The sequence below is a fragment of the Planococcus citri genome, chromosome 1 (assembly GCF_950023065.1).
Source record: "Planococcus citri chromosome 1, ihPlaCitr1.1, whole genome shotgun sequence".
Lineage (NCBI taxonomy): Eukaryota > Metazoa > Arthropoda > Insecta > Hemiptera > Pseudococcidae > Planococcus > Planococcus citri.
Window position 1 is genome coordinate 44,877,250 of NC_088677.1, and position 22,827 is coordinate 44,900,076.

A 22,827-nucleotide genomic window follows, 5' to 3' on the forward strand; every position below is an offset into this window, starting at 1 on the left:
CAGCATAACTTGAACGTTTACAAACAATAAGGAAAATGGGAAGGGGTAGTAGTGGTATAATAATATGTGATCATTTTGCAAATAAGATTCTGCAGGGCCTGGTGGAGGCCAAACCAGGAGAGGAGTGAAAATAGCTCGTGTTCTAAAGCTTAAGTATATGGAAATGATCTTTATTTTGTATACTTGAATTGAAAAAACTGGACTGCCTGAGTCGAAAAAAAAAACATTTAAAAAGGTAAATTAAGGTGTAAAATTCAATGGTTGATTTTTATGTTTTTATTTGTTTGCTTGGTTTTTGTTTAAATCTTTTGTGTATTTTTACTTATTCGATTCATCTTTGATCCAATTATGACCTTTGAAAATTGTGTCGTAACTCCGTAATCGTAAGCTTCAAAAAAGTAACTAAGCAAACTGAAACTCTTTTTCTGTTCTGTCTCTGATTGATTAGTTACCAACGTTCGTTTTCCCATCTCATTTCCCAACTTTTTTCATCAATTGAACTGAGTTTAAATTTCTTTTTGAGTAGAACCCACATTCCTGATGACCTCAGCACCACATCAAAGAGAATAAGCAAGAGCAGTTAATCCTTCCAAAATGACAAAAATGAATTCAAATTTTGAAAATCCTCCTATTCGCTCAAATGTTCCACAAATACCTACTTGAATTAAAACAGCATTCAGCAAAATTCTAAGAGTTTATGATTTCTCATACTTCTCAAAAGTCAGTATCTTCAGTAGATATCTAACTTATACACAAATGCTTTACTCATCTAATGAGTTTACCTATACTGCATCAAGCATCAACAACTCGAATTTCAGTTATTTTTGAGCAGTTTTCAACCAGCATCATGCACCTTGAATGTAAATATCAATACACCAATCTCACGAGTAAGTATAACTTTTTAATTGAACTTCATAAAAACGTTTCGCATGACCATAAAATGGACGATTAATCGCGTTTATCGGGTATCGTAGTGTATTTGAACCATAAAAATGTTATCAGTATAAGAAACGTGTACCTCAAGAGTATAATTTTTTCTAGATGCACAAAATTTTTTACGAGTGCCTGAACGTTTACGAAGGCATATTATAGATTGGATATGGGATATAGGCTACAATAGGAGTAGGTCTACACGTATGCGTTATATGTATTGATTGTGATATACTTATGTATCACTGAGGTACGAGGTACATAGCTGTGGAAAACTAACCTATATTATGAGCTTGAGTAACAGGGAACGGCAAAGCGCAGCACGGACCACTGGAATGAAGTCGATTTCCAGAAGTACCGCTGGATAAAGTTACAGCTCCGGATGACCCTGTGATGCCGGGTCTCAGTCTTGGAATTTCGCCATGCTCCAGTTCTCCGGCCGTACCATTATCTTCCGGGAAATACTGCAGCCCGAAAGAATTAGCAAGAGCCGAAGGTTTACCTCCGATGATGTTGGTACCCCGCCTACCATATGGAGGCTGAGTATCCAGTGTGCCGTCCTGTTGAATAGGCGTCGTTTTGGCTGTATAAAAAATTCACAGAAAAATATCGAACACGCGAAAATCACCGAAGAAAAATCGATTAGCTCTACGAGTTCATCATTTACGTGGTCACAATCGAATCGCAAATTTATCTCAAAAAATTATAGCATTAAGGTATAGATTAGACGCAGATATCCGATAAACCGTTCAATTATTGCACTTCTTGCCAAATTTTATAACAACAAAAAAACAACAACAACAACTGCAGGTACCGAAAAATTTTCTCGAGTGAACCGCGAACGTTCGTGATTGAAAAAATTATCAAATTTTCGGCGACGAAACGAAAACAAAATAAAACAATTTACACGATATCATGGAACTTTCGGAGCGATTCGGACATTCACTGCTACCGGCGGATCGCGCGTCGCACACACTAAAAAGTTATACGATATTATGCACTGATAGCGCGTAAAACGTGCATTGGGGTGTGGCGCATGCGTTGCATTTATCACGTGACCAGTCGAGTCAGTGGGGCGAGAACTTGGAAGCGCCGTAAAGTTGGCTTGTTCGGGAAGCCCTACTCGTTCATCTCTGATAACAATATGTAATCGAAGCCCGCCCATCCTGATCACCATAGCAACCAAAAGCGATCTCTCGGTGCCCCACTCTGTGGAAAAAAATCGCCGTTTACGTTACTTGTATCTTGTATCACCTAGATGCTGTTTTCTTATAAGCAATAACGGATAAAGTCTAGCGTCTTCGTACGTAAATTCTTTTTTTCTTTCTTTTTTTTTCCTCTCTTGCAGATAGGTACCAAAATGTTTCTCGGAAATTTAAAACTCGTGGATGGTATATGAGACTTTTTTTTCATATTTTTTTTAGGAAATTAATTTCTCATTGATTTGAGAACAGTATTTAGTTTTTTTATGCGTCACAAGGCCAGCAACGTTTGATTTTCCCAGGTGTAGCAAACTTTCAATTGTCAAAAACGAAGCGCAAAATGCAGAAACGTAAAGGGTCATCAAAAACAAAATTTATTTCGCTGAAAAAATAAGTAGATATAATTCAACGCAAACAAACACAGTATGTGTACCTATCTACATATAACTACCTACGTCTCATTTGCTAACTTCTGATGTAATGGATGTATTCGATGGTCTCGATTCGGTAAAAAATTCGATAAATTCATCTTATGCATTTCCCGAAACATTTTTTGGGAGAGTGAAAAAATGTTGAAAAATTATTTTTTTTTCAAACTTTGCTGAAATGGACAAAAAATGAACTATTGATCATTTCTGATGTTTTTTAGGTGAAAACTCGTCATAAAAATACATTTTTCGTCAAATATTTTAGTAAAACATTTTAGTAAAACATTAAAAAGGAGCAATAATTTTAAAACTCACAAGGGAGGTGCCCCAGGTGACATGCGCCGATTTCAATGATTCTTGCACCATTGGATAGAGGACATCAAACATAGTCTACCACGAAATTTTCAGCTGCTGAAGTTAATATTTCGATTTTTCAGAGCAATTTTTTGATTTTCACATTGCAATTTTCATAAAATTGAAAAATCGCACTGGAATGCTGAAATATCAACTTCAGCAGCTGAAAATTTCACCATAGGCTAGTCTCATCATATGTACTGAAATGCCAAAATAATATGAGAGGTTTTGGTATGCGACATGCGCCGACTATTTTTGGCCAATTTTTCAAAATTGCCATGTGAAAATCGAAAAATCGCCCCAGAAGGCTGAAATATCAACTTCAGCAGCAGAAAATTTCACCGTGAGCTAGTCTTATCATATGTATTAAAATGTCCAAATAATATGGAAGGTTTCGGTATGCGACCTCCGCCGACTATTTTTGGCTAATTTTTCAGAACTGCCTTGTGAAAATTGAGAAATCGCCCTGGAAGGCTGAAATATCAACTTCAGCAGCTGAAAATTTCATCGTGGGCAAGTCTTATCATATGTATTGAAATGCCCAAATAATATGGGAGGTTTCGGTATGCGACCTGCGCTGACTATTTGTGCCCAATTTTTCAAAATTTCTATGAGAAATTCAAAAAATCACTCTGGCAGCCTGAAATATCAACTTCAACAGCTAAAAATTTCACCATGGGCTAGTCTTATCATATGTATTAAAATGCCCAAATAATATGGAAGGTTTCGATATGCGACCTGCGCCGACTATTTTTGCTCAGTTTTTCAAAATTGCTAGGTATGTGAAAATCGAAAAATTGCTCTGAAAAATCGAAATAGGTATCAACTTCAGCAGCTGAAAATTTCGTGGTAGACTATGTTCGATGTCCTCTATCCAATGGTGCAAGAATCATTGAAATCGGTGCATGTCACCTGATGCACCTCCTTTGTCATGTAAAACTGTTGATCACTTCTTATAACGTGTGATTCATCGTGTGACTCATCGTGTGACTGTGGACGTAGGGTGGATCGGAAAAAATTCATAGTCTTCGATTTCACTGAAATTGAAGTATGTTGGAGATTTTAAGTTGAAATGACCCCAAACAATTTTCAGCTCCCTACGTGCCCCAGCGGTGGAACGGTGGCCCCCCAAAGTAGTGCCATTTTGGAACAATAGCTGTTTTTTGAATTTGAAAGCACCAGTCCCCAATTTTTCCAAAAACGAATATGACTCAAAAGATGCGATTTGAGATGACGAATCGAATGGCGTAATTGGTTTTTTGATTTGACCCCCGCTAATCCCAGCAACTAGCGCTTGAAAAGTCGCGAATCGGCGTTTTTTTGCCATTTTAAATAAAAATACAGCCGATTTCGACGTCGAACGCGATTTTATGACGGATTATTAATTTTCACGTTGAAACAAATAAACTTATAGCTCGTATTCCAATCTTTACTCCTCCCCGTTTCCCGAGGACGCACCCCCCTCCATATGGAAAATTTCCCTACTGCCTTAATAATCATGAAATATGTGAAGTATACGTTGTTCCTTGAAAATTTTCTATACATTTTTGGTTTTTACAAAAATTTCATTTGGTGCCTCCCTTGGGGCTCAAATTTCCAAAAACATTTTCTAAAGTACCTACATGAAATAATTACATTTTAACTTTTAATTTAAACTGTTTACAAAATAGTCAAATGTGTATTCGACATTCGTATAGCTAAAAGCAAGGCAGACACCTGAATTATAATTTTTATAAGAACGATTTTCTTAAAATTGAATAACGGTATCTTAATGTTTCTTCTTTTGGGGCCATTTTTTTGTATAAGCAACAGAAAAAAAAACTTTGAAAATGTGGAAAAATTTTGAAACCATCATGTGAAAATTATTCCTAGAAATTGAAAGAATGTAATGAATTGAAATTTCGATGGTTATTGGCAATTATTTCTGAACTGCACATTAAGGAAATTTTTTGAAATTCTATTTGGGGGCTTCCTTATTCTCTCATCAAAAATGTTATGTTTCAAAATACATAGGTAGGTGAGTATTCAAAAAAAATCTTGTCTAAATTGCAGTCAGATGAAACATTTCACATACGAGTATTTTTTCAAATTTTTTCATTTCGTATGAGAGGGCTGTATGAGTAGGGCATATCTAAATAGTTTTGAGCACGTTGGAAATTTGTCAATCCAAAGAGTAAAAAATAAGTACATTATTTCTGATTGTGAAATTGATTTTTCATGGATTCAACTTGATACTCCTCAGATTTAAATTAGTAGATTATTCAACTAGGAAGCGAAAGTGATTTTCGACAATTTATAACTTATATTGCCTGAGCGATGCGAATGTGAGGAAAATGAAAAATAATTCAAAATTGTCCAAAATCATTTTTACTCCGAGTTGGGTAACATATTTTTCGTTATGACGGAGAAAAATTACAGTATCTAAGTATTCAATTTCAATAATGATCAGTAAGCTGGAGCAAAAGTAGCACTTTTTCTCTCTTGCAATAACGAAAAATAAGCTTCCAGAAATTTCAATTTCAAAAAAGGAAAGCAAACAGCATTGGAAATTCATAATTCAAGAAACAAAAATAAAACAACATTATTTTTTTCGTGTGATTCAATGCAATAAATCGTAGGAAATTATGTTAATCTACCTAAGGATTTTTTGGCCCTGGAAGTGATTATACCCTAAATCACCCCCCTCCCTTAAATACGCCTATGTTTTTGCCACTTTTGCAACATTAATCTATCAAATATGCAAAAGGAAAAACGTTCATTGAAAACGCGGAGCACTGTAGACTGTGTATTTTATTTCAACTTTTTCCTATTTATATCCCCCAGTAAAAATGGCGTATGGCTCGTTGAACTTTGCTTTCAATTATCTACCATGTTATGTGGAATGTAATCATACTTATAATACCTACTATGACTCAAAATTGGCCCAATTGAGTGCTCTGCTTTGTCATTAATTCACAAAAAATCAAAAAAATTGACCTATCCTTTACGAAATAGTTTGGGCATAAGTGGTGTACAGTACGTCTGAAATGATATTCATGTAAGCCCTATTCAAGCAATTAAAAGCTTTTTCTGTGCACTTATAGATTTGTCTGGGTGTGTAAGTAAGTACCAAATTTGCTCATATAAATTTCTTTCCTTAAAAAAATGTTTCCACATAAAAATCGTACACAAAAAATTCCTGAACGATAACCCCCCCCCCTCCACCACCTGAGCTTCATTTTTGGTTATGTGTGGTAAAGATGATCAGAACGAAAATCAACGCCTCTGAAATTCCAATTTCGGCACTCATCATACGTTTCAAAATTTCGGACTCTATCTCCCTCTACGAGAAGCTCAGTTTTGATTATGTGGTTAAGAATAAATCAATGCTTTTGAAAGCCCTATAGGTATACATTGTAATTCAAAATTCATCGGTTCATCACGTTTTTCGATGATTTAAAATTGCTCTGAATCCCCCTGGTTTTTTGAAATTGTTCAAAAAATTTAAAATGCCATAAATCAATATTTTTTTAGCAATAACGCTAGTTTCTCTCAACTTTCTTTGTAGAACATCGTACGTAGCAGTTTCAATCATACGGAATAAACTACTTACTAGAGAGGATAAGTATAACTGCCTTGAGTGGTTTGCAATACATTAGTATACCTCTCTACCTGATAAATTTTTTAGGTTAAAATTCCACTGATTGGATAGAATTTTGCAGAGGAAGAAGTCATCATAGGAAGAATTTTTCTGCCCTTGACACTTGTATAGAAATGTTATTCCTCGCAATAGGATTACATACCTTTTATGTACCTACTTACTTATCGAACAAATTTTTAATAAGATGATAAATTTGAAAATTTCTCAAATTTGTAGCCTTAAATAGTTGGAAATTTCTTAGTTGTAGTTGATAAATGACATTTTCGAACTGACATTTTTTCAAAATAAGTATGAGTATGAACATCCGCATATTTTGATGAAATATAAAAATGATAGGTATATACCTACTTAGATTGAGCGAAGTTATGTGTTAAACTGATTGGTTATGAATATTTTCGATTTTTTCATCACCATCGATGAAATTGGTACCTAGGCTAATCAAGTAGGTATAAAAAACAAATTGAAATCCTTTGAAGGAAATGAAAAAAGCACAATAGGTAGGTATATACGTAAAATTGTAAAACGTAAAATTTTGATTTGTAAAATGTTTGATTAATTTTTGTTTTAGGAGGTTTTGCTTTTGAAATATTTTGTACGAATATACCTATTGGTCAATTTTTTTAGTAGCTTTCTAAACATCCCTTCTCCAGTGGGTTACAAAAATGTGCCATTATGCTTAGGTACTTCACCACCGAACATAGGTATGTAAGAAATTTGATGTACTACTTAGAAGGTTGTGTAAAATTTATAATAAAGGTTATTTACGACATGTTTATAAAAAAAAAGAATAATATCTTTTTTGGGAATTTTTCCCATCTCGAGTGCGTAATTCTACCAGACTATTTTCAAGTTTAGGTAGGTATATTTTGAAAGGAGATCCCAGAGGCGGTTCGAAACATGTTTCAATGTATTTTGCATATGAAAAAACTGAAATTTCATCCACCAAATTAACTAACTAGATATATCTTGAGTGCTAAAAGGTTTAATGTGATTGAACTCATAAATAACGAAATAAAATTTTGAAATTTTTCCGTACCTAGTACATACATTACATACTACCTATTTTTACCATAAAAATTACTTATTAGGAAGGACTTGTCCTGTACCTATAGTTATTTCTCGTGATTATGCGTGTTATACACTAACTGTACCTACATGAATGTGTGTGGTATACCTAGACCCATATATATTTACTTAGGTAGGTACATGTTATTTCACAAGTAAGGTAGAAAACGTTGGTATGTAGTAGGTGGGTACGAAGAAATTAGCAATATATATACTTAAGTGCTGAGTGCGAGTACCAAGTGCAACCCAATTATTTACTGCATAATAAGATTCGTGGATCGATTTTGATCACGCAGTGTGTGCACCTACCTACTTCATTTACCTATCACAAATTTTCACATCGCTTTAAACATACGAGGAAGCAAGTAAAACATGCATGTATTTTATGGAACAAAATAAACTGTAAAATATAAATACAATAGTTGAATTTAAAAATCATTTCATGGATTCGACTATAGTATGTACAAATAAATACGTATAAGTATCTATAGCTAAGGTACCTATCTATAGAAAGAGTAAATTATCCGCAGTTGATTGTTGGCCTGTTTTTAGCAACCTGTACACGTACATAAAAAATGAAAATACACTTGTAGGTATTACAATATAGGTATACTTTTACCTTGTATATGTACTTACCTAGGTACAGCAAAAACGTGTGAATACTGAATATGGCGCCAATATTTTGTCAACTTGTGTGTCATCGCAAATAATGAAACCTAACTGTAAGTTTCTAACCTATATCATCAACGGAATATTCGTTGATGAAACCAATTTTATAGCCTGTTGTTGAAAATGAGTTGATATATATATATGGGGTATGGGTATTGGGTAGAAGAAGAAGCTATACTGACTTGAATAATTACATGCGAAATTTAATCCCATGTACCTACTCGTAAAACATAAGTAAATATTTACCTCATGTTAAATGTCCTATTTCTGCAAGGTGTTTGCCTTTGATGATGAATCATTCTTGTACATCTTCGCTGCACTCAAAGCAAAATGAGACTTAGTTAAGAAGAGTTTGAGAAAGTCTTGAACAGCGTTTATTGCTGTTTATTGCTGGGCAGCTGAAAGAACAAAAAAAAATTATTTCATCCAAAAAATAGGGCCTCTTCGGTAATAAATTTTATCAATCAATAAGTATCTACTACTATATGTGAGGGCGCATACGAAAAGGGAACATACGACCAAAAAAAAAAAGTTCCTGAAATTGTTGTAGGAAGTCTTTAAAGAGTTCCTACAACAATTTTAGGGAACTTTTTTTTTTTTTGGTCATATGGACCTTTTTCGTATGCGCTCTCACAATTATCTTTTCCAAAAAAGTCGACTTGTTTTAAAATTTCAACTCTTTTCGAACTAATTTCATCAGAAGAAAGGAACTCTGAGTTCAACTCTTCTTCAAAAAGAGTCAAACGTTTTTTATATATATACTCAACTCTTTTTCCATCAGAAGATTTCTAACTCTTTTAAACTTATCTGATAGGTACCTATACTTAAATGAATGGAAAACTTTTTTCAGCTCTGCTTCATTTTTTTTCCTTTTTTAAACGCCTTTTTGAGTAGTTCATAATATGATACAAGTTATTGAGATTTTTTTCAACAGTTATAGGTACATACTTACTTACTTCATTTGAACAAATGAGAATAAGGTAAAATTGACGTCAAAAAGAGTTTTCAGAAGAGTTCTAGTATTATATACTCTTCAGAGTTCTTTTGCAAAAGTGTTTGAACTCTCACTCTTTCAGACTCTTTTTGAAAAAAAATATAACTCTCAAGTTTTTTGAATAGTTGGAGTTTTCAAAATACTTGGTGTCCATATCTAACCCTGATTGTATGATGAGAATTGGAAAAATGGGTACCTAAATATGTATATATCTAGGTAGGGCTAATTGTATGTACCTAATTAAAGAAAAACCAGGCGTATAGAGATAAATCTCACCAATCTTTCAACATGTTTCACGCATGATACGGGCACGCGTTTTTGAATATAAGGTGTACCTACTCAGGCATTTTTTGTACTTCCTTCCTAGGAGGGACGCTAAATTGAAGTTGCAAGTTCCTCATTTTCATACCCCTCCTCCCTCCCCCACTTAAATTTGGAGCAATTTCCAAATTTTTATCTTAATTAGGTATGATCTTGTTTTAGAACTTTACTACATATTCTATAATAAGTATGTACAAATTCAAAGTTTTTTGAAAAAGTTACCAAAATTTATATATATCTATTTTTCCTTTTTGTTTCCAAATTCTTTCATTTTTTTAGTTTGAATGGCCTTCGAAAAATATACATATTATAGCTCTAGTTCAAATTTAAAAAATTTTAATTGGTGTATAATATCATCTTCCAAAATTATTTTTTTACATTCAAGGTTCAAAATAAGTAACTCTACCTGTGTATCTAAATGTTTGATGTTTTATGGTCCTGATTACTTTTCAAAAACATCTTTTAGGAAGACAATTTTTTTAGCCCGAGAAAAATGGCTATACCAAAATAAATGTTTGAACACTTTATTGTGAGTATACGTAGGTATTTATCATTTTAAGTAGGCCAGTTCATGTCCATATCGTAATTGTGGAGGAATAGCACAAATGAACCGATAAGTTTTCGTACAGATTTTCATAATTACCTAAAAAGTTATTTTTGTTCAAACCACCTCCTGCATCATCAGAGATAAAATGAAAGATAAGTTTGGAAAATATAACCATTGGGATCATCGTTATCGTGTAGCTATAAGTATTTCTAACAAATTTCCGAATTCTTCTCTACATCTTAGTTTCAAAATGGATATTCACCTCATGTGAGCATAAACATGTCTACATGATCTAATCTAAGACAAATTTCGGTGATGATGTTGATATGAGAAAAAAATCCTAATCCGAGGTGATTTGTAGTTTTCCACGTCAGTAAAGATATACACGAAGCGCTTTGCATTCATTATGATGATACGAGTAGATGAAATTAGTTTCTTATCCATTTTTCATAAAACTGAGATAGTAACACCTCGATCATTTCCGCTGTATCTCGTACATTCGTACATATTTAATAGGTACCTATCCACTCGAGTAGGTATATCCACGTAGCATATAATATGTAGCTAGGTATAGGTAAGTATCAGAGTCGAACGACATTTTTGTGAAAAAAAAATTGTAGATAACATACTTAATCATGGTTGGTGAAAAAGAAATCCATTTTAAATTATACGACGTTGTTGGCAACTAAATGGTAAAAATTATAAAAATTACACGTTTAGTGTGCTGAATAATTGTAGATAAAATGAAGAATATATTTGTTACGGTTAGACGCGTCTTATGGAAATGGTTGCATTGAACTAATGACAGGTTTACGTGTAAAACATTAGAAATCATTATAGCCTACACCTATAAACATTGTATTAGATTATACATGTAAAGTTAATATACTCGTACATGGTAGATATATAGTACCTCTCCGCTTACCCTACGTGGAAAACTCGCAGACATTGATTCTAGTACAAGGTACTTACCTACCTACGTATATACAACTGAGTTTTAGATTGAACTTTTCCTTTAAATTCTCAGAAAGTAAGTAGTATGTACCGGGTGTGCGGGTAAATTATTCATTCAGACAAAGGAAAGTACCTAATGTACTATAGCCAGATATTATGTACCTACCTACCAGAAGTGTCACGCTATTTAGATTTCGCCATAGGTAGGATTTTGTAGAAGGAACCTAGACGAGCATACAGTGCACACAGAGAAAAGTGTAGGTACTAATAGTATCTAGACCTACATAGGTGAGTTACCGCTTTATACACATTGTGCGGTTATTGTGGCACTGAGCGAATCATATTCACGGTGAAATTGAGCAATTTTCCAACGTCCGAATATCGTATCCAATGTCCACACAGACGCCATGTTTATAAATTGCAATTATATTGGTGGCGCCAATGCGACGGTAATTACATATCCGCCAAAATACGACGTCCGCGATTTTTTTTCACACTTTAATGAAAAATGCATCGTTGAAGAAATTCGACACGGATTAAATTTTCGTGTATATCGTATTACATCGTTTTTATATAGACCCATTACCTACACCTTCATGTATGTACTTGTACACGTATAAGTATCTACTATCTACGTGGTCTCAACATGGGAAATGAATTATAAAAATAAGTGGCTCAATAATGTTGAGAAATTCATAAACACATGCGCGCTATGTAAGTACGTATGTATTAAGTACATACATGTATCTAGGTATATTATTCGTAGAGAAAATCTTTTCAAAGTTCCGAGTGTACTTACTCATTGTTGATTGGTTAAAAATTCATTTTAATATTCCGTAACCGTGAAAATTTGACATTGACCATTTTCACGAATGCGGTTTTATACAATAAAACAAAAAACCTGTGGCAACGGTACGTGTACGCCCACACATCAAGCAGTACAGGTATACGTATAATAATAATAATGAATGATTTTAAAAGTCAAAACGCAAGAATTTAAATTAGTTTAATTTCAAACGTCGACGTACGTGGTCATTCTTTTCTTTATTTTTATTATTATTTTTTTTTTTGCTGGAAAAAATCGGACTATTAATGATTGCATGGGCTGTGACTGCTGCTTCAAAAGTTTTCAATGCTGTGAAATATTTGTATACGCCTAGAGTCAAATTTAAAACTACAAACTGTCAAAGAAATTTTTCTATTCCATAAATTAAATCGCCTCAATACGTTCATAAATTCCGTGCCATTTGATGGCGAGGTGTTCTCAAACTGTGTTCGTTTCAGTAGACTTGACTCCCCGATCTAGGAAAATACTGTTTTGAAACTGTTTCATGTATTATAGGAGAATTACTATCTTATTGTTTCCAAAAATTTGGTTTCAGTTTCAAAACTGCTTTGAAACAATTTTTGGACAGTTTGTAGGCAGTTTTGAAACGTAATACATACAAACAAAGACTTGAAACACAGTGTTTTCCAACCATTTTTAATACCAAAAGTGTTTCAAATTGTTTCAAAATACTGTTTTAAAAGTGCAGTTTTCTTATTTTGCTAAACGGTTTCACTCTAATTTCAAGGGACACAAAAAAAAACAATTTTCAACAAGTTTTTGACGTGGTCATATATCCAAAATGGCTCGTCTTCGACTTTCATTTGTAAAGTTGAAGCCTATATAACTAGCTGCAGAGAGGATTTTTTTCAAGTTGTGAAGCTAATCCCCAACCTCAAACCTGCAAAAAAAATGTCATATTGTTTTCCCCATGATACTTGAACTGCTGAACTAGAATCACTTTCCAGTTTCCATGCTAGATCAGCACTTTATTGCAATTGAATGAGTACCTATCGTCACCAAAATTCATAGTCGTTTCATTAAAGGGTATACCTATTTCGTTAAACAACACAGTCACACAAATATTTTGGAAATTTTCCAAGACTACCTTAAGATCTGTGAAATGAACTTCTTTATGGTAAAGAAGTACCTATTTCATTGTTCCTTATGTAATTTATCAAACTGGAAGTTCACAGAACACCACTGTAAAATATGAGAGGTGTGAATGAAGCCTTGAAGATGCCAAATTCGAAATCGATTGGTGGGAAAAATTGAAAACCATAACTTTTTAAAAGAATTATAAGTACCTACCTACCTATGCGTATTCACTTTCTCCCTGGATATTATTTTGAAAATTCAGTTTTTTTGGAACTTTTCTTTTCTCAATTTATGTACTTCCAAATTGAATTGGAAAGAGTAGAGTTTATACCTTACAAACTAAACTTGGAAAATTAAACTATTTGAATCGTTTCCTTCCACAACATTTTGGCATTCAACACGTCGTAAAAATTTACTATGCTCTTTATCCATCTGTGCTTTAGTATGGCTTGCTAAAGTGGGTGGAAGGAGCAGCGGACTATCATTTAGAACTTATTCATAAGTATTTTACAAAAATTGGCAGACAGGAGCGTTGTGAGTAAAAAGAGGGGAGAAAGCACGAAAATGATTTTCAAAAATTAGAAATCCTGCTTATTCAGAAGCTCTATTAAGTCCAAGGCTATTGACTGCTACATATATGTACAAAGAAACAGGTCCAAATTTAAAGTTTATGTGAAGGAAAGAAAAAGGAAAATTTATAACTCTATTGCTCCTAGGTATCTACTGACGAGACTGATCCAGTGCTCAGGCCCCTCGATTTTTTCCAAGGCTATTCAATATAGTGATGAGTATAGAGGTTTTTGGGCTCTCGGGTGGCACTAATCCAGTATCTGGAGGGTGAAAACACCTGACAGATCGCTAAGTAATGCTACATCTTATATCTGTTTTTCTTGTTGCTTAAAATATGTTATTTTGCTGTAGAAGCATTCATTTCAGTTTGTTATTAGATGATTGTTTATTCTATATATAGGTAACCCATGACTTTATATATTGTATTTTCTGGTCTATCAACGGAAAGAACATCTCTGCTGTATTTTTCTCTGTTATTTAATTTTCCCCATGATTATTATTATTTTCTGTTTTGTTTTGTTATTTTTTTTATTTATTTTTTTTTTCATAGGTAGGTAAAGGCCCGGAATAGTAGATACCTAGCTTATCAATGATATCTGCCAACCATGGGCAAAGTTTTCTTACTTATACTTATTCGTTCTTCACTCATCCTATCTCCATTATTTGGACCATAATGTACCTATACCTACCGTTCGTATTGAAATGAATTTTATAGATGGACTTTGAAGAGACTAAATTTTATACAATTCTGAGATAACTGCGACACATGAAAAAACAGTCAAGATCAACGATACCCATTTACGTCGCAACTAAACATAAGTATTAAATTCTACAAAGCCAACGACGGTCAAGCTTCAACATTGGCTTATATCTCTACACTTGCGAATGAGAACCACTTACAAAACAGTCGGCAAATGTACATTATATTCATTTATCCGCTAACGTTTTAATAAATAATATAATCCATTCGAATGAAAAGAAAATGGAGTCGGACGTAGAATTTTGAAGAGCAAGCCGCGGGCTTTTTATTATACGAGCAGATTCTGTGTTTTTCGTTTCATACATATGTTATACGTATAGTAGGTTAGATACCTGACTTGTACACATGTATTTAAAAGTATCTACATCGTATGACATAACACGAAATAATCCATACGTGTAGACGGCGAAGGGTAATCGTTGAAATATTCACTAATTTCTACGAATAAATTCTCGTTTAAAAGTGATCAGGCTATGAGTTTCATAAATCGTTCGCGATGTGTTGACTGTTGGTTGCTTTCTTGTGCGATTTACTTGTATGTATGACAGCTCTGATATAATTAATGTACTTGCGAGACTAATAAACTAATTTTAGGACCAAAATATTGGCGAGCAAAAAAAAAAAAACAAACAAACAAACTAGAGATGTTAAGTAATAAAACCAGGCGAATTGCGATTTTCTCATTTTTTTTTTGAAAATTATCTTTACATACGAGTAGGTAGCTCTCTGAAAAATCATGCAATTAGTCGGCTACTACATAGTAGGTATTTATGTGCTCATCCGTGGTAGACGTATTCAATCAGGAACTTATCTATTTATTCGTAATGCAACTACAATTAGTGTATGTAGTCGGTTTACTATATGGCACTGGTCATTAAACTCGATTATTTCAAAACATGGTGAATATGTTGCATACTTCTTTCTTTCAGGAACTTTTTATACTGATTTGGAAAAACAATAAAAAAACGCGGAACGAGTTACCTACTCGTTCCAGTACATGAAATGATCAAGGGTAAAAATTAACCATACGAGTAGATACTTAAGACAATCGTTAACTTTAAATTCGAATTAAATACATATAGGTAGCTAATTAAAAACACACGCATTTCCCATTTTCCCATAAAGTAACTTCCTTAATCGACTTCTACATAATAGGTAAAGTCTAGGCACCTAAGTATCAAAAGGGATGAGAATGGGAAAGCATCCGATTGTATCTTTATGGTAAAGTTATGCATAATACTGTAATCGACTGTATAACAAAACCACGTAGGATAATAAACCTGAAGGCTTAAGTTAAGGAAGAAGTGCCGAAAAATTATAGATGAATGTAATTTCACTAAGAAGGAGTAATTTTTAATTAAATCTGTTACAAAAACTTCAAGTCGGTATGTGCGCGTTTTAAAAGAAAAATAAAACACAGAGGAGAAAAAAATACGAATATATAAGAGAAGGGTTGAAGAAAACGAAACTAAATTAAAGTTTTGAAAAATGAATTACAGAAGTAGGTAGTGGGATGGGCTATGTATCGCGGTCTCCAGTCGAAATAGCAATTAACAGGTTGCATATAGGAGGCCCCGTTTGTACGAAATGTCCGCCCTCTTCTCAGCTGAATTATGACCATTCGTTTGATTTACTATCATTTTTTCTTTCTACCCTATTATTAAGTTTAACGTAACCTTTTAAAAGCTATATATTTCGGCTATTAGCACCGTGAAAATATTATCCGAGTTTTTTTTCTCCTACTTTAGTATTCTTATCAGACGCGTAGTTCGATGAAGAAAATTGTCTTCAGATTTGCATGCGTGAGTCGCTGAGTAAGTAGGTATTGATGTTGATACTGCTGGTGATGGTGTACCTGTCTTTGACCAACTGCAGAACTTCCAGTCCAGTCACGTTGAAGCCGATACAGGAATCGGAAGCTTTGATTACTTCTTTTCATCGTAAATACAAATATACAATGCATACAAGATTATATGATCTTTGATCGTAGCGTAAAGAATAGACAATACACCCTCCTCCCTACCTCGGAATGGTGTTAAAATTTTCTAAAACATGACTGTGTGTTGAAGTAAAGACTAGAATTGGAGAACTGAAGACATCTAAGAGCTGTCAAGTGTCAACTGAAAATTCACTAAAAATACCTGCAAGCCCTTCAGCATAAGTATTTATTTACCCGTTTTCGATTCTCGAGTGAGGTACCTTGTACGATTTTTCCCTTCTTCCAGATTTCTTTGTATACGGGTGTGAGTGAAATTCTAAAAAATGAGATATCAATTCACAATTCTCATGGGATAATTAACGACAGACGTGTGCAGAGAGCAGGGGTTTTCCACAGACCCGAGCTTTTTTAAGGGCCTGCCAATGCTAAAAAAAAAAAAAACAAAAAAAAACAGTTTCTCCAAAAGGACCCAACAAAAAATTAGCTAAATTGTCTACACTGTACATATTTCTATTCCATTTTCAAAGCAATAATATCTGCAATCTGCATGTCTCTGACTAACGATCAGAAATCTTCCCTGTCGATCAGGCTTCAAAAAATAACCTACGTAAAGTAATACTTGCATGATGGGGTTGGGGTACGGTACGTATTAACATTCCCTTACAAGTGAGGTACCTATCTCAATCAGCAGAAAATTTCGGAACTTGCCAAAATCAAATCAAAGTAAAAGTATGCAAAAATACAAAATACAACACCAGCCCAAATTTTAGAAGCTAAAATGGATTTTTCGAATTTTCGGTCAATTTTTGAAAATTAAGTTTTGGGCCAAAAATGCAAAGAAATCATAATTTTACCAAATTATAGGTAACCGAGAAATCTCAAATTTGGTTCGTATCTCATTTTTGAGCACCCCTCTTTCCCCCCTCTCTCCCAAAAAATTGCGATTGAAAATAGTTCCGAACCGTTTTGAGTAATTATGGAGCCTCCAGCAGATTTTTTAAACATTGAAACTCTACAGCGAAACTATACCCAATGAAGTTTGAAAGCTAAAGTTCGGGTTTTGCCCTAGTTTAGACATTCTCACAGTGGACTAAAGATGGTTTCAAGCCATTTTGGAGCCTCCAACAACTTTTTGAAAATTCCAGTTTTTCAAAAAAATATTATAAGAACTATCGAAATTGTAGCACTAATAAACGCATTCAGTGCATGTTAAGGACCAGCTCTAATTTTTAAAAATTTATCAAAAAATCGAAAAATGTCCTTTAGCACCAGAAATTTTGACTGGTATTATGGATGTACTTACTTCTGCGTGCTCCTTCGATTTAGTTTTTCCAGCTTCAAAAATGTTTATGCCCCCAGTCCTCAATCTGGAAACCGGAGTGTCAAACAAACACATTTTTAAACATACGTAATTTTATCAATATTGAAGACAAATTTCGGCAGGTAGGTACCTAGTAGGTATAAGGTAGAGTTGAGAATATCCAAAGAGTTGCAGATTTTGATATTTGGGGCATTTCATTCGAGGCAGGATATGAGCTAAAATCACAGTGAAAAAATGTTGGATTTTTTTTGAATTTTTTCAGTATTCATACTCACTTACAAGCAGGTCCATTCAGATGAGACAAGGGGAAAAAAGTGAGTTCCCACGAAACCCCTTTCAGTCAGGGGACCGCAGGCCACGTATTGCTTCTTTAAGAGAGAATGATGGGCCCTCGGTATCCCAGCTCCAGCAAATATAGTAATATCAGTCGATCCGGTATCAATTATACACCTTCGGCCAACATTTGAGCAGCAAAAATTCATCTTCATATGATTGGGCGATTTCACAGTTTTTTCAATTTGAATGATCACACGGTAAGACAGCAATAGATATAGTGTACCTTTCTTCCAATCGAAGAATCCGGAATCAATGAAGTCTCTTGTCAAATAATCACATTACCAAACTCAAAACTGAAAAAATTTCATAACTTTGAATTCGTTCATTTCAACATGTCAATTCGTCTGCGCATGCACCTCATTCATATTTTTCCCTGCTATCGTATTCACTTACCTACATAGGTAGGTACTTGGAAGAATCATTTTTGTAAGGAAAAAAATCGTTGCAACTTAGAATTAATGAATTCCAAGCACATCTACTTATCTGCCTACAGTGCCCACGATTAATTCCACCATTTTTATGAAACGCATTCAACGATTGGTAATTCCTCTATTACACAATGTATAAAATGGTTACTTAATTATACACCCGATCATTAGAAAAGATTAAAATTAAAAACACAGACTACCAATTCGAAGAGTAAACTGCATCACGGCAAATGAAATATGCACCAGTAGTAGTAATAGTATATCCTCCCATCGCAGGTGCTTCTATATAATCATTGAAGATCTACAGCAGAAATGAGCATACCGTCTGCTACTCATTTCCATCACCATCAGTTTTCTAGCTCTTTAAAAATTACTTTTTTTTTACCTTATGCATAAACAGAGGAAAACTACCTACCTAAAAGAAAAGTCTATTTGAAAGTAAAAATTACTAATGATTAAATAACGAGATAAAAGCTGAGAAAATGAGAAAAACGTTTTCGCAATTCAAATTTCAAACATGGAAAAAGCGAATGAATAAGAAAAAGTTGCGGTACCTAATTCGCGACCTTATAACTGGCAAAGTGTAACACGCTCATTTACCAATACGAGAGTAGGTAAACCAGTCAGCTGGGAGTTTTAGAAGTACATTTTTTGAAATTACACTCGGGCGTTCATTAAACAAGGGTTAAAGTAAGTATATAATTCTGAATTACTCCGTGTGGTAGTCTGTTGTTTGTACCTAAACTACCTCTATACATAGTCTTGCGGAAAATAGAATCTTTACAAGCTTATTTTCGTGTTCAGTGAGTATAAAATGCATATTATTTAGATTGCTACGCGGATTTTTAAAAATATAATTACAATCGAGACTTGAGAAACAAAACATAAGTACAACGATCGTGTTGAAAATTTCGACATTAATTTTGGAAAAATTTATAACTACCTAGGTTACATACGAGCAACGTGTTTTAATTTCACTCAATGTCCTGTCGTAAAAATAAATAAGCTACGTATACGACAACGGAATAATTTTTGAATAATCTTTTTTTAATCGTGGGAACAGCGACGCTATTATTTTTTCTGAAAACGAAATTAATTATGCTAAGAGTTTTAATGAATTATTTCCCAGATGACTTATTCTACCAAACGCCGAAACAATAATTATTAACCCAGGTATCTAATCTGTTATGTGTGCAGGCCTACTACACGTAGGTATATCCAATGTCGTTGAACCATTAGGTAACAATCTTTTACATTAACATGTATACCTAGTACCTAGTTAAACCCATATCTGCGATACCTGATGATGGATATTTTGTGAGAAACTATCACAAATATTTACGACATAAATCATCTTACACATATCCACCTACTTTGCTTTTGCATAATTTTTTAGAGTTGCTTTTCAACGTGAATCAACATGTAGGTACCCAAGTATATTTTAAGACAAATTAGTTTTAATAGGATAGGTTTCAACGAAAACAAAGTTGTAGCCAGAAGAAAGACCCTTGTCAATTATACTGGTCAACCTATGTTTTTTTTTTTTTTTGTGAATAAGGTAATCACGTTTTATACATTTTTAAAACGTTGGTAATAAAGCACTTAAGATTGGTTACATATCTGTAATATTAATCCCGTCAACTAAAAACAATCAATCGGCTTAAGAAACTGAAAATAGGGTACAACCAAACTTCAGCTTTTTACTTTTTTTTTGGAAAAAAAAAATGCTAAAGAATATGTTAAACAGTAGCGGTGCCAGGATTTTTCCTTGGAGGGGGATAATTGGGTCAGAACCAAACAATTTTGCCGTCTCATTTTTTGGGTGGGGGGGGGGGTGAAATTAAGCTTCTCGGAGAGCAGAAATCAAATAAATACAGTGGCATAGTCAGAATTTCATCAAGGAGGAGGCAAAACCAGATTTTTAGGGATGAAAAATCGAAATTAGGAGTCACTTTCTGGAAACCTATCGTGATGTGTGGTGATTATATTATGAAAATGAATGCAAAATTACTGCTCGAACGAAGCGAGAGCGAAAATTTTTAGAAAAAATGGGTCCGAACAACAAAAAAAACGTTCACTTTTGCATGTTTTATTTCAAATTTTCGTTCGCAAGGGAGGACAATGGCCCCCTTCACTCCCTGGCCACGCCACTGAATAAATATGTCATTCATTTATTTAATTTTTAAAAAGGAGGGACCTCAGTGACTGAAATTTGTCTGCAAAATATTATTCAAAGTAAATCGTGTACGAATATACCTTGGGCTTGAGAAGAAAAAAAAGGCTTCTTCTTCTCAAAAAAGATGAAAAAAAATGAACATCGGTTTGTAATCGGCATCCATCTCAGTGAAACAAGAGCGCAAAAATGCTTGGAAAATTCCTACTTTATAGCATCAAAATTTTTTCCAAAAAAACTGACCTCTTGGGGGAGGGGGATTATCACCCAAATCCCCCCCCCCTTAAAACCGGCACTGATGTTAAACGTTAACGGCTAAACCGCATTTTTAAATCTTTGTGCTTTAAATGAACTGAAAGGACATGTGGACAGTTGATCACAGTTTAAGCACTGAATTTCATTCCGGCTTTTTCATAAAGATTTTTTTAGAACAAGAAAATCCAAAAATCCGCTAGAGACTACAGAATGGCTCAATACCGTCATTAATCGATTCATGATCTTGAAAATAAGATATAAACCAAATTTTTGCTTTTTATACCTCATTTCAACCAAATTTTGATTTTTCCCCCTTGAAAATAGATGCTTAGATAGGTATAGGTCCTATGTAATTCCAAATTTTAAGTTCAAAAATTCGTCAAAAATTGAACAATGAAATTCAGCATCTACGTAAAATATTGTCTGTTGATGTAATTTTGTGTATCTACTCATTCGATTTTTTTTGCTCAGTCCAGAAATTTTCTACTGCCTGCTTGTAAGTTTACTAAGTAGATATATTTTTTATCAGAAAAAAGATGTGATACGTACGTTGAAACCTCTATACTGGAACTATCCATCACATCACCACTAGTATTTCTTCATACCTTCGATTCGCTTGTAATTTAATTCGAAATGATAAGTATGATACGACAATGAAGTTTCGTATACTGACAAAAGCCAAAAACAGGAATGAAAGTGTCAGAAGCTCAACACTACACATTTGCGCCTAAATCAAGCATTTCTGGCACGTCCCTTCTGTAAAACTTACACGCCAACTTTGAAGCCTTTACAGAAATGCCTGTACACCTGTCATCGCAGTGTGATGTTTGAAACCCTCTCGTTTCACATTCACGCATTCCACGTACCTTATAGCTTCTTACGAGTATACATACCTACACGTATATACATTTGTACAACCCTTTGTCGCTATGCACGAGACATTTTAAATGCGCTTAAAAATATAGGTAGCATTTTAAAAATTTAGCCACAGTGAGGTAATCATTGATAAGTAAGTAAGTGGTAGTAAGCATGAGAAAAAACTCGACCAAAAAATTGTATATTTTTTCGTGAAAAATGATCGCTTATGATTAATTTTTATTGTCTACACAAATAAACGACTTCGAAAGTTTATTCGATGAGTTGAGCGCCTACCTACCTAGACGTATCGGTAGTATTCTTATGTGCTGCTAGCTCCATTAAGATAAGTAAGTTCTGTATCTGGTAAATTCTTGTCGTTCGAGGTGTTCATACCTGTTATATTGCTGCAAAAATGATCATTTATTCAGCGTACCTATTTTTCTAGAACACTGGTGTTGATGTAAATTCATTAAAAATGTCATTTATGTCCCTAGTTAACCAGCACATAAGATGGTTTTAATGGCAATATGTTGCAAAAGACGAAAAACAACCTTTCGGCGTGGTGTTTGCACGTTTTGTGAAACCTGGCAGATGCAGCTCGGCATGTGGTAACCCCTGGACACTTGTTCTACAGACCCCCCTGGGTCACTTAGTAATGCCCTTCGTACTTAAACTCTTTTGTATTCATACGGCATTTCTAACGATCACCCTTTTATCTGACCAAATAGGTTACATTGCTGATGGCAAACAACATCGTGTTCAAACAAAGCCTTTAAAAGTGTAACATTATGCGTTGTTCCGCAAACTCTGGCTTCAGTATCGCGGTGGTGTTGAAAGATGCCTACCAATGTGCTGCCGAGAATAATTAACGCTTGCGAAAAATTCGACCGCGTCGTCGAGTTTTTCGTCTAATGTGCATATGTTCTCGCTTTCCGAATAGTTTGCGAATTTTCACGTTTCCCTAATCTTGTCAGGGGAAAATGGAAAATGGCATAGTCAGCTGAATTCTCCAATTTGCTATTTTTATTGCACACTGTAAACGAAATAATGAAAGAATAGTTAATGAACTCGGAGTTCTTTCCACCGAATAGGTACCATAATAATAATAAAAATTCACGATTATGTTTTCAAATTTTTTTCCCATACCTAGGTAAATTTA

General features: G+C 34.1%; 1 protein-coding gene across 3 annotated transcripts in view; it reads right to left on the minus strand.

The window, feature by feature from the left end:
• Nucleotides 1-1,920, minus strand: part of Lim1 (LIM homeobox 1) — a 63,034-nt gene extending 61,114 nt beyond the window's left edge. For all 3 annotated transcript variants that reach the window (XM_065345295.1, XM_065345294.1, XM_065345296.1), the window contains exon 1: nt 1,211-1,920. The gene's annotated coding sequence lies outside the window, so the exon portion shown is untranslated. The remainder of the gene's footprint in view (nt 1-1,210) is intronic.
• Nucleotides 1,921-22,827: the final 20,907 nt, after the last annotated feature.